The 10,785-nt window shown below is 40.5% G+C and overlaps 1 pseudogene; it reads right to left on the reverse strand.

Moving 5' to 3' along the window:
- Window positions 1–2,814: 2,814 nt before the first annotated feature.
- On the reverse strand, window positions 2,815–3,835 carry LOC117086137 (annotated as a pseudogene).
- Window positions 3,836–10,785: the final 6,950 nt, after the last annotated feature.

The following is a 10,785-nucleotide window of genomic DNA, read 5'->3' on the forward strand; positions in this document are numbered from 1 at the left end:
TTTGCCAATTGGAAGGGATCATGTCCCGACAACGACTTCCTCATTTCCATGCTCACTCCCAAAGCACAGCTCAGACGCCTGTGCGGGGATCCTGTCTGCCATAAGAGCCTCCCAAAGGATGCTCCCCGCTGCCAGCCACTCCTTGCGCCCATCTTGTGGCTACTAGATATATCGTCCTACAGCACAGCTCTGATGATCTCATACCTCTGCTCAAAACGAAGGAAGTTTCCAAATTTCAAAGCCCAGTGCCAGACGTGGTGGCGCGCCTGTGGTCCGGGTGCTTGAGGAGGCTGAGGTGGGAGGATCACTTAAGCCCAGGAGCTGCAGGCTGCAGGGATCTATGATTGCGTCACTGCACTCCAGCCTGGGCAACAGAGTGGGACCCCATCTCTTAAAAATAATCAAAATAAATTATTTTAATTGTAAAAGTCTGAAACCAAATTTCAAAGTCAAACCTAGAAAGCGTCTCCTGCATCCCCAGGCTCCTGGGGCCCTCTCCCTTAGTGTGACGGCCTAGGACTAGAGTTCTTGGTTTGTTTTTGGAAGCCATTGCCTCGGAGTGATGGTTTCTGAGGAACCATCAGCTGCAAGAGTTCTGCTTTATAAGAATATACACATAAGAAGAAAATATAAATAGCCTAGAACTCTCCGGATTTCATCACATCATCCCACCCCCCCACACACACAATCACATCATCACACACACACCACACACACACCACACCACACACACAATCACATCATCACACACAACACACAAAATCACATCATCACACACCACACACACACACACACACACACACACACACACACAGAGCCTATGTCTTTTCCCATTTAGTTGTTATCTAGCGCCACCTGGTGTTAAAACTAAACAGTACCTCTGGAGAAAAAACAAGAATCTACAGGCACGTTTTATTGCAAATTGAGGATCTTTGTCACTGGAAGGAACTTTAGAGATCATTTAGACAGCTGACTCATTTTATAGATTAGGAATATATGCAGAATTTAGAAACAGAATTGAATCCATAGTTCTTGAATTCCAGGCTCCTCAATTTTCCAGCATGCCCCAGTTGCCTCCTAAGCCTCCAAAGAAATTGGGCTAGAGTGATATCACCTTTGGAAAAAGACAAAAAAAAATACTAGCATTTAATGATCCTTTATTATAAGCCAGTTATTGTGCTAAATGCATTTACAAACATGACCTCATGATCTTATCTGTTCTTCATAACTAGTCTCCCTCCCTCCCTCCCTCCCTCCCTCCCTCCCTTCCTTCCTTCCTTCCTTCCTTCCTTTTTATCAGAGAGGAGGTCTTGCTCTGTCATCCAGGCTGGAGTGCTGTGGTGTGATCAGAGCTCACTGCAGGCTTCAACTCCTGGGCTCAAGCCTTGATCCTCCCACCACCTCAGCCCCACAAATAGCTGGGACTACAGGTGTGAGCTACTGCAGTAGGGTGATCTTATTCTTGTTCCACAGATGAACAAAGTAAAATTCAGAGACCTGCAACATACCTTGGACCTGCAAATACCTTTATGTCTGTGTTTCTAGAAGGACCTGTTCATTCCGGTTGTCTCAGTGGTCAGTGTGGATTGCCACGTGAATAATTTGGTGGTGGCTTAAAAAACAAATATTTACTTCTTGCTCATGTTTCATGAGAGCTGCAGGTTGACTGTGGGTCAGCTGTAAGTCTGATGGGCTCAACTTGGCTGGATGAGTAATTTGGTGGTGGCAATTGGCATAGACCCTGAAAAATAAAAGATAATGAGGAGCTCAATAAGGTCATATTGTATTATTTGTTCACAATTATTCATTCCTTCCTTGTCTTTACCATACTTTTGTGCAGATAAAATACATTTTCCTCCCTGCATTGACCTTGGACTTGGCCACTTTCTTTGGTTAATAAAATGTGTGTGGACTTGATATTTGCTGCCTGAGCAGAAGCTTTCAGTGGTGTGGTTTGGTGAGACCTACTTCAGCCTTGAACTCCCCTGTGAGAACAGCACACCTTAGAGAGTTGCTCTTCCTTCAGTCCTGGCTCCAGAAGGAGACAATACTTGTGGCTAAGTCGAATCCAGCAGAGCTGAGCCCATCAGAGTCACAGCTGACCCACAGTCAACCTGCAGCCCTCATGAAACGTAAGCAAGAAATAAATAGTTTGTAAAGCCATTGAGAATTTGGTGTTGTTTGTTGCTGCACCAAAAGCTGACCAGTACGGAGTTTGAACACAAGTCTGGTTGACTCCAAAACCTTTTTAGAAACCCTTTGTGAAAATGGACACTACTTCCAGGATGATGTCTAACATGGTTTGGTTCTGTTATCCCCACCCAAATCTCATGTCAAATTGTATTCCTCGGTGTTGCAGGAGGGGCCAGGTGGGAAGTGATTGGATCACTGGGCGGTTGACTTCCCCTTTGCTGTTCTCATGATAGTGAGTTCTCATGAGATCTGGTTGTTTAAAAGTGTGTAGTACTTCCGCCTTCACTCTCTTTCATCTTCTTTGGCCATACAAAACATGCCTGCTTCCCCTTCACCTTCTGCCATGATTGTAAGTTTCCTGAGGCCTCCCAGTCGTGGTTCCTGTATAGCCTGTGGAGCTGTGACTCAATCAAACCTCTTTTCTTAATAAATTTCCCAGTCCTAGGTAGCTCCTTGTAGTGATTTGAGAACAGACTAATACAGTATCTAATTTAACTAATTTGAGAACCTACTAGTGTTAGTAGTTGCTGAGGCTCTTACCTCCTTCAAGGCTTTGCTGAATTCCGCTCTCTCACTGATACTTATCCTGAGCACCTAATTTAATTCTGCAACCTACTTCTCCAGCTCTACCTCTTCTGTCTTTTTTTTTTTCTGTTCATAAGTTTATTGTCTTTATCTGAAAAATCCTCATAGAAAACTGGTTTAGCTCTCGGCAGCCCGCTCCTGAGCTCTGAGGGAGCTTGCCTTCTTTTGAGCTACCCAATCTTTCTTCTGAGCAAGGGACATTTTGGGGCGGTTCCACCTCTTCTTTTTAATTTCTTTCTTGTGCTTCTTTTCAGAGACTGGATTCTCTTGTGTAGCAGCATGAGCTTTCTTTTACACCTCCTCCATCATGTCTGCAGTTACACTGCTCTTTATGCATTGAGAGAACTGTTTTTTGTAAGCATCTTCATCTTCTTCCATTAAGTGGCACATGTCATCTGCAACACTCTGGCCCATGATGCACTTCTGGTGTACTTCTGCATTAAATTCCTTGCTTTCAGAATCATAACCAAGGAATTGTTTGGTACCGTGAGAGATAGACAAACCTCCATCCATAGCTCCCTTCAGGGTGCCAAAAACTTTATTGCCAGTGGTATTCTGGCAGGACCTGCATCCAAATAGCAGGTAAAGGCACCTGACTGATCATCAATGCTTTCCACATTGTGTTCATCGCCAGTCACCTCCACTTGGCTTTCATAGATCTTGTCCATGCCAAACCTATAGAGAAGCCTGTGGGCCAGCAGCAGGCCAGTACAATATGCTGCAGCATAATTTGTCAGGCCAACCTTCACATCATACTTTGGCAGTTTGTGTGCATATGCTGAGCAGACTATCATATTCCCCTCTGTACGGGCGTAAGCAATCTGACAAATGATAGCTCTATCATCCTGTATTTGGGTGTGTTGTATTTATTTTTATACTATATCACCAAGCATTTCTGAGCATAGTAATCAGTTTTACCCTCTCGCCATCTTCTAAATATCACTTGGTATCTCTTAAAGTAGGTCTTATTCTTAACAAGTGTAATAAACCCCATCCTGCAGAACAGAGACCCACATCCGTGGCTCGACAGAGACCTGCAGGCCTGGCACTAGTGGGCGAAAAGGGCCCTCTTCTGTATTTTTCTTTTTTTTTTTTTTTTCTGAGACGGAGTCCCGCTCTGTCGCCCAGGCTGGAGTGCAGTGGCCGGATCTCAGCTCACTGCAAGCTCCGCCTCCCGGGTTCACGCCATTCTCCTGCCTCAGCCTCCCGAGTAGCTGGGACTACAGGCGCCGCCACCTCGCCCGGCTAGTTTTTTGTATTTTTAGTAGAGACAGGGTTTCACCGGGTTCGCCAGGATGGTCTCGATCTCCCGACCTCGTGATCCGCCCGTCTCGGCCTCCCAAAGTGCTGGGATTACAGGCTTGAGCCACCGCGCCCGGCCGCTTCTGTACTTTTGATTCCCTTTACCTTGACCTTCTTTTTTTCTCCTGTTGAAAGCACCTATTGCCTTCTAAAATACTCTACAATGAACTTACTTATAATGTTTATAGTTTAAATGTCTCCCTTGCTGAATTTTAAGAAGGAAAGGGTCTTGTGTGTTTTCTTTACTGCAATACTTGAAACAATGCTTGGCACATAGTAGGGGCGGAAAAATATTTTTTTAATAAATGAAAACGCGTCTGAAAGAATGGCAGCTGTTGTATTTTGGTAACGTGACCAGTAGAGGTCATAGATGAGTTCTTTAATTATCTTGGAGCTACAACTACTATGTCTGTGTATGCAAGGATCTATTCATTCTAGATGTGGTCTCGGTGATCAGTGTGGATTACTACACGAACAATTTGGTGGTAGTGATTAGCGTCGATCGTGAAAACTGCTGAAAGGTACACATTAATGATGCCTCAGATTGGCTTCCCCTTCATATATAACCTAGTCTTGGGAGCCAAGCAGAGCAAAAAAAAAAAAAAAAAAAAGAAAAGCAAGTAGAAAATAGGATGCAAGTTAGGGCAGAAAGTGTTGGCTTCAAGGCTATGTCTGTCTGTATCAATTGCTTGTACATGGAAGTTAAATTTAAATAATCAGAGAAGATAGTAAAATGTTTATTTTCAATCGCAAGCTATTTGTTTAGATTAATAATACGTCCTCCCCAAAGTCTGCGTGAGTGTGTGAGCTGCGGCAGGGGAGGAGTATATACTGATAAAGCCTATTAATACCAGGACACTTGACTGACTTTTTCCTCTTCCCTTTTACCACAAAAAAACAACAAACCACAAATTACAAGCCATGATTCGGCCTGAGTGTGGTTTATTCTCTCTGGCTTCATTGCTCGTGCCTAAATGTCACAGTATATAACCACAGATATGGAGGTATAAAGGAATGATGACTCTGGATCAGAAGTGAATACTTTCCTTTTGATTGCATATGGATTTTGATAGATTGATTAGTTCAAGGGTAAACATTTGAGAAGGAAGAAAATGTACTTTATTGATTGTCCCCCACGCATCAGGCACTGTGATAGCTACTTTCCCATGTCATCTCACTCCCTGAAGTGAACAGTGTCAAAGATACCATCTAGAACTTAGTAGAAGCTCAATAAATTGTCAAATGAGTCAGTGAACAGTAAATGACTCTTAGGAAGAAGCATCTGTTTCTCTGTTTTGATTTGGTTTGTTTGAGCGGGGGGCTGATTTGTTATATTTTTTATGTTTATGTTCAGTGTTTTTTATTCATTACAGGCATCCATCTCTTGGGTCTGAAAAGTAAATAGAATGTGCTCCCTGTCACAAGACCCCGAAGGGTGGGCCTGCATGGAGAGCTAGGATAAGGAGATGCTAATTCTGGTCCTGCTCTGAAAATTAACCATTGTCTTTGATTATATATGATAAATCATTACATAATTCCTACCTTTTCTACTTCACAACATGTCATGAGATAAATGTAAGATACCATATTTGGAAGGTTATTGAGTTTTTAAATGGGAAAGTTAGTCAATAAATGGGAATTTAATGAAAAGTTTTCCATGAGGCCCATTGTGGGGGAAGTAAGACTAAAGCACAAACTCTACCCTGTATCACACATTGCTGGCCTTGTATAAATGCATGGATGAACAAAACAGAACAATGATCTCAATATCGCATACTACTTGCTCAATGCTGCCTTAATGAAGGATGTGGATTTCCAGACTGAGGAACTCCATTGTGTTGGAATATCAGAGATAATGTTTTTTTTGAGCTTGGGGTTGGCAAAGGGCCAGAGACCTTAGTGCTTACACTATTCTGAGGCTTGTCGCCAGATAAATGCAGGGGTAGATTCTCTTATGGGATGATGTAGAAAGAGAATATGCCAACTTTTCAAAAATATCTTTAGTATGGGGTGGGTAGGGTGGGAGGATGTGGAAGATCACTGTTGGAAGACTTTCCTCTAAAAGTTTATGGAAGTTCATTCTCACACTAACAGAAGTAAAATAGGATTTTTTTCTTCCTCTCTTTTTCTTTTCTTCCTCTCCTTTTTCTTTTCTTCCTCGATAGCACTTAGAGTTTTCATTGGCTGTCAGACACGTAGTATATAAATTGCAAGCATGATCATCACACAGAATGTAAATATGCCAAGTGCACACGAACAAATTAGAGGTTTCTTAGTCAAATCAAGCAAATATGTACCTGATAATGACTTTGGCCGAAACATGTTTTTATATTTTATAGGATGTTCACATTTGCCAGTGGTTAGCAAAGATGAAGCTTGCCAAACTTTAATATGGTACAAATGCCATGTTCAAGGCAAAGTAAGTGGACTATTACAGGATCTGGCAAATCAAAAACATTATCAACAGCTGTGATTTCCAAAGGTTTTGTGAGACTGGAATAATAAAGTTGTGTGCATTTTAAGTGGTCATTAATTTTCCCAGTGTTTTTTAAAAATATAACTTTTGATCATGAGTAGCTTCACATGGTGTTATAGTTATAATCAACTTTTGATTAGATGTGATAATGGCCAGAAGGCAAACATTAATTAAGTCCCTAATTATTTAATTAAGGATTTATAGAGTGGCTTCTATATTCAGGGTCATGTATTTTGTACTAATTGTAGCCACTCACTTCACATCCCTTCCCATCCTTACTTTTATCAGAATTGTAATAAGTGTTCATTTGAATTTCACCGATTTCCATTGATCCTTACTGGTGGACACATCTTTAGATTATCCTTCAAAGGAAGGATAATGAAGAAAAACAGTGATTCTAAATTGCTAAACAAGAGACCTTTGTATAGTGGAATTTAGTAGTATGATTCTATCTGATGCTAAAAACCATTTGAAAAGGGACAGAAGATTAACATTTTGTCTAATCTAGTAACTTGAATTGATAAACTTTTATCATGACTATGACTATATATGATACCAATCATTATCAGTATCTTGGCTTTTCATTTTATATTTTAATTGCTATAATTATAACCCTGGACAATTAAAAATTACCTTTTCAATAAAGCTGGAAACAAAAGGACAAAATTGCCTGTCAAAGATTATCTAAACTCACATTTTCTCTGTAGGGTCTTGGAATTTACTGTTTTATAAAAAGCAGTCTCCAAGGATTATGTTTTCTCTTTGGATGGGTGTTTCAGCTACGCTCAAGGAGACTTCAGTGATTCATGATTCACCTGTTTTTCTCCATAATATAATTGCAAAGAAACTGCTATGAACCTCATGACATTGAACTGGTTAAGAAAAAAAAATCCTAACTATTAATATACTAAGTGTACATTTTCTTTAAAAAGTGACTTTGTTAGTTTCAAATATTTTTAATAACACACTTAATGCTTATAGAGTTGATTTATCACCAACAGTGTTGCTTAGTAAATGTCTTTTGAAGATGTTTTTAATGCAAAGATAAGGCTTCATCTAAGATATACAAATCTAAGTTCATACATGAACTAGATCTTCAAGTCATTATTGTTTTTCTAGAGGCCAAAACCTTAGTTGGCCCTATAGATAATTTTATTGAAATGAAACAATGTTATCAAGAAAAATTGCTTTACCATTTCAGTACTTTATCCAGTCTTCCCTAATCGGTTTAGCACATTCACTTGCATGGTTGATAAAGAAAGCATTTGCTAAACAAGTTAAAATGAAGGTAATCTGGAGAAATTATTCTAAATTGGAAATTTAGTTTAAATGATTAATAATAAGAAAACCTTATATTTGTAACCTTATTGTGAATAAAATACTTTCATATAGTATAATTCTCTTTTTTTTTTTTTGGTCTTTTCTCTCTTTTATTTTCAATTTTTAAAAAAAATTTTTTCCTTATAGCATTTTGCTGTGACTGTAATACTGCCAATGGAACCTGTCTTAGTCCATTTTCTGGCGCCACAACAGAGTATTACAGACTGGGTAATTTATAAAGAAAAGATGTTTATTTGGCTTATGGTTCTGGAGTCAGGGAAGTCCAAAGGCATAGTACTAGTATCTGCTCAGCCATTGAGGGGGGCCTCCTTTTTGTGTCATCCCATGGCAGAAAGCAGAAGGGCAAATGACAAATGCAAAAGACAGAGAAAGAATAGAAAATACTTACTCTTTCATCAGGAGCACACTCCTGTGATAAGTAACTCACTCCCACCATAACAGCATAAATCTACTCATGAAGGCAGAGCCTTCAGGACCTGATTATCTCTTAACGGTGCCGCTGGTCAATACTGTTATGATAGCAATTAAATTTCAACATGATTTTGGAGGGGACAGTCAAATCATATCAGAACCTTAATATACAGCTCATATTGAGGGAAGTTTTTAGGGAAAAACTTGAGCAGACCACAAAAACTTCAGATACATGAGGACAACATACACACCTTATTTAGCCATGCTCTGTGGGGCTTCATATTATTAGCATTCTGCTATTTGGTTTAGTCTAATTTCTTAACAAAATAGAAATTGTATTTATTCTCAAAATGGCAAAACTATGATATAAGAATTTACAAGGCAACAATTCGGCCTATTACAAATAGATAATTCCATTGTGTGTCAACATGTCACTTAGAAATAAAAAATATTATTAGCTGTTCTAACCCATAGTAGCCTTATTAAAAGCAGATGATATAAACCTTGGATATGTCAGGCCAGGATGTGTTTGATTGGCGCAGATCATTGCTCTAAAGAGCAACTGATGCAGGACTACCTTCTGGACCATACAATGTGCAAGGCCATTTTCTACTATACTATGCTTAAGAAATGTGTGAAACTAGGCTGGGCGCGGTGGCTCACGCCTGTAATCCCAGCACTTTGGGAGGCCAAAATTGGTGGATCTCCTGAGGTCAGGAGTTAGTGATCAGCCTGGCCAACATGGTGAAACTCCATCTCTACTAAAAATACAAAAATTAGCTGGGCGTGGTGGCATGAGCCTGTAATCGCAGCTACTAGGGAAGCTGAGACAGGAGAATTGCTAGAACCCAGGAGACAGAGGTTGCAGTGAGCCAAGATCACGCCAGCCAGGGTGAAAGAGCGAGACTCCATCTCAAAATAAAATAAAATAAAGGCCGGGCGCGGTGGCTCAAGCCTGTAATCCCAGCACTTTGGGAGGCTGAGGCGGGCGGATCACGAGGTCAGGAGATCGAGACCATCCTGGCTAACATGGTGAAACCTCGTCTCTACTAAAAAATACAAAAAACGAGCCGGGCGCGTTGGCCGGCGCCTGTAGTCCCAGCTACTTGGGAGGCTGAAGCAGGAGAATGGCGTGAACCCGGGAGGCGGAGCTTGCAGTGAGCTGAGATCCGGCCACTGCACTCCAGCCTGGGTGACAGAGCGAGACTCCGTCTCAAAAAAAAATAAAAATAATAAAATAAAATAAAATAAAATAATAGAATAAAATAAAGTAAAATAAAATAAAATAAAATAAAATAAATGTGTGAAGCCCATCGTGTTGAACGACTTTGTAAACCAAAGCACAACAAGATGCTATGTAGAAATTGTCAGTCATCATCTATCTCTGCTAACTTTCCAAGTTCGTATGCCAATCATCGGGAAAAAGATTGCATATACACTTTATGACTTCTTAAAGACAAGAATATGCTGGTGTGGAAATACTTTCATGGTTCTGTAACATCACTGGAAAAATTTAAGGCTGAGTAATCCATAAGTAAAAGCACATTTCACAGGGCAAAAAAGACAGAGTTACCAGTAAGTTGTCAATTTCATGACCACCATTTTGCCTTTTTAATTTGGTTTTAGGACATTCTTTTCATTTTCCAAGACTTCACATTACTAATTAGGGGAATTTTGCCATAAACTCAGAAGGCAAAGCTGTTCAAAAAGAACACTGTATGCTTTTCTTGAGTTTGATTCAACAGCAAGGAATTTTCTGGTCGTTTTAATTGATAGCTGGCTTTCCAGTAGTTTTCCAATGCAGTAAACCTAATTCACCCCACTTATTTTAAAAGATACCCACTCTGTGTCTCTCACACGTATACTAGATCTCTTCCTGTTTTCCCTAGTGGGGAGGTATGATGGACTACTATATTTCCAGGCCTATAGTTCTTTGTGCTGTTAGAGCTCTGCATTCTTTTAGTCCACTGGCCGGGGCCCAATGAGACTCTCTGATCCGCATGAGGGCTGGATTCTGAACATTCGTTCCTGACACCAGAATGCCTCATCAATCTTTTATCCAATGGGAGCCTTGCCAGTGCCAATTCACTCACGGAATAATATTAGCTCATTTCTTCTATAATAATATTAGCTCATTTCTTGCCTACTCATTCTTCTCCCTCTCCTGCTCCCATATCTCCAGGGACATAAGAGGGGGTTTTACTGATTGCTATAATGATAGTAATAGGTGATATTTATTGAGCACTTACAATGGGCCAGACAATCCAAGAACTCCACACATCGAGCAAGAATGCTTCCTTAGGCCTAGCTGTCAACACTCCCACTGTCACTTCTGTGCCATCATGCCCATGCCATGGGGGGCTGACGCCCCAAGCTAACAGTGCTCCTGGGGTAAGTGTGCCAGATTTCACAAGTAAAAATATAGGAAGTCCAGTTACATTTGAATTTCAGAGAAACGGTGAAAAAAAGTATGTCCC

Source organism: Trachypithecus francoisi, unplaced genomic scaffold (assembly GCF_009764315.1).
Source record: "Trachypithecus francoisi isolate TF-2019V2 unplaced genomic scaffold, Tfra_2.0 Lachesis_group1, whole genome shotgun sequence".
NCBI classification, from domain to species: Eukaryota; Metazoa; Chordata; class Mammalia; order Primates; family Cercopithecidae; genus Trachypithecus; species Trachypithecus francoisi.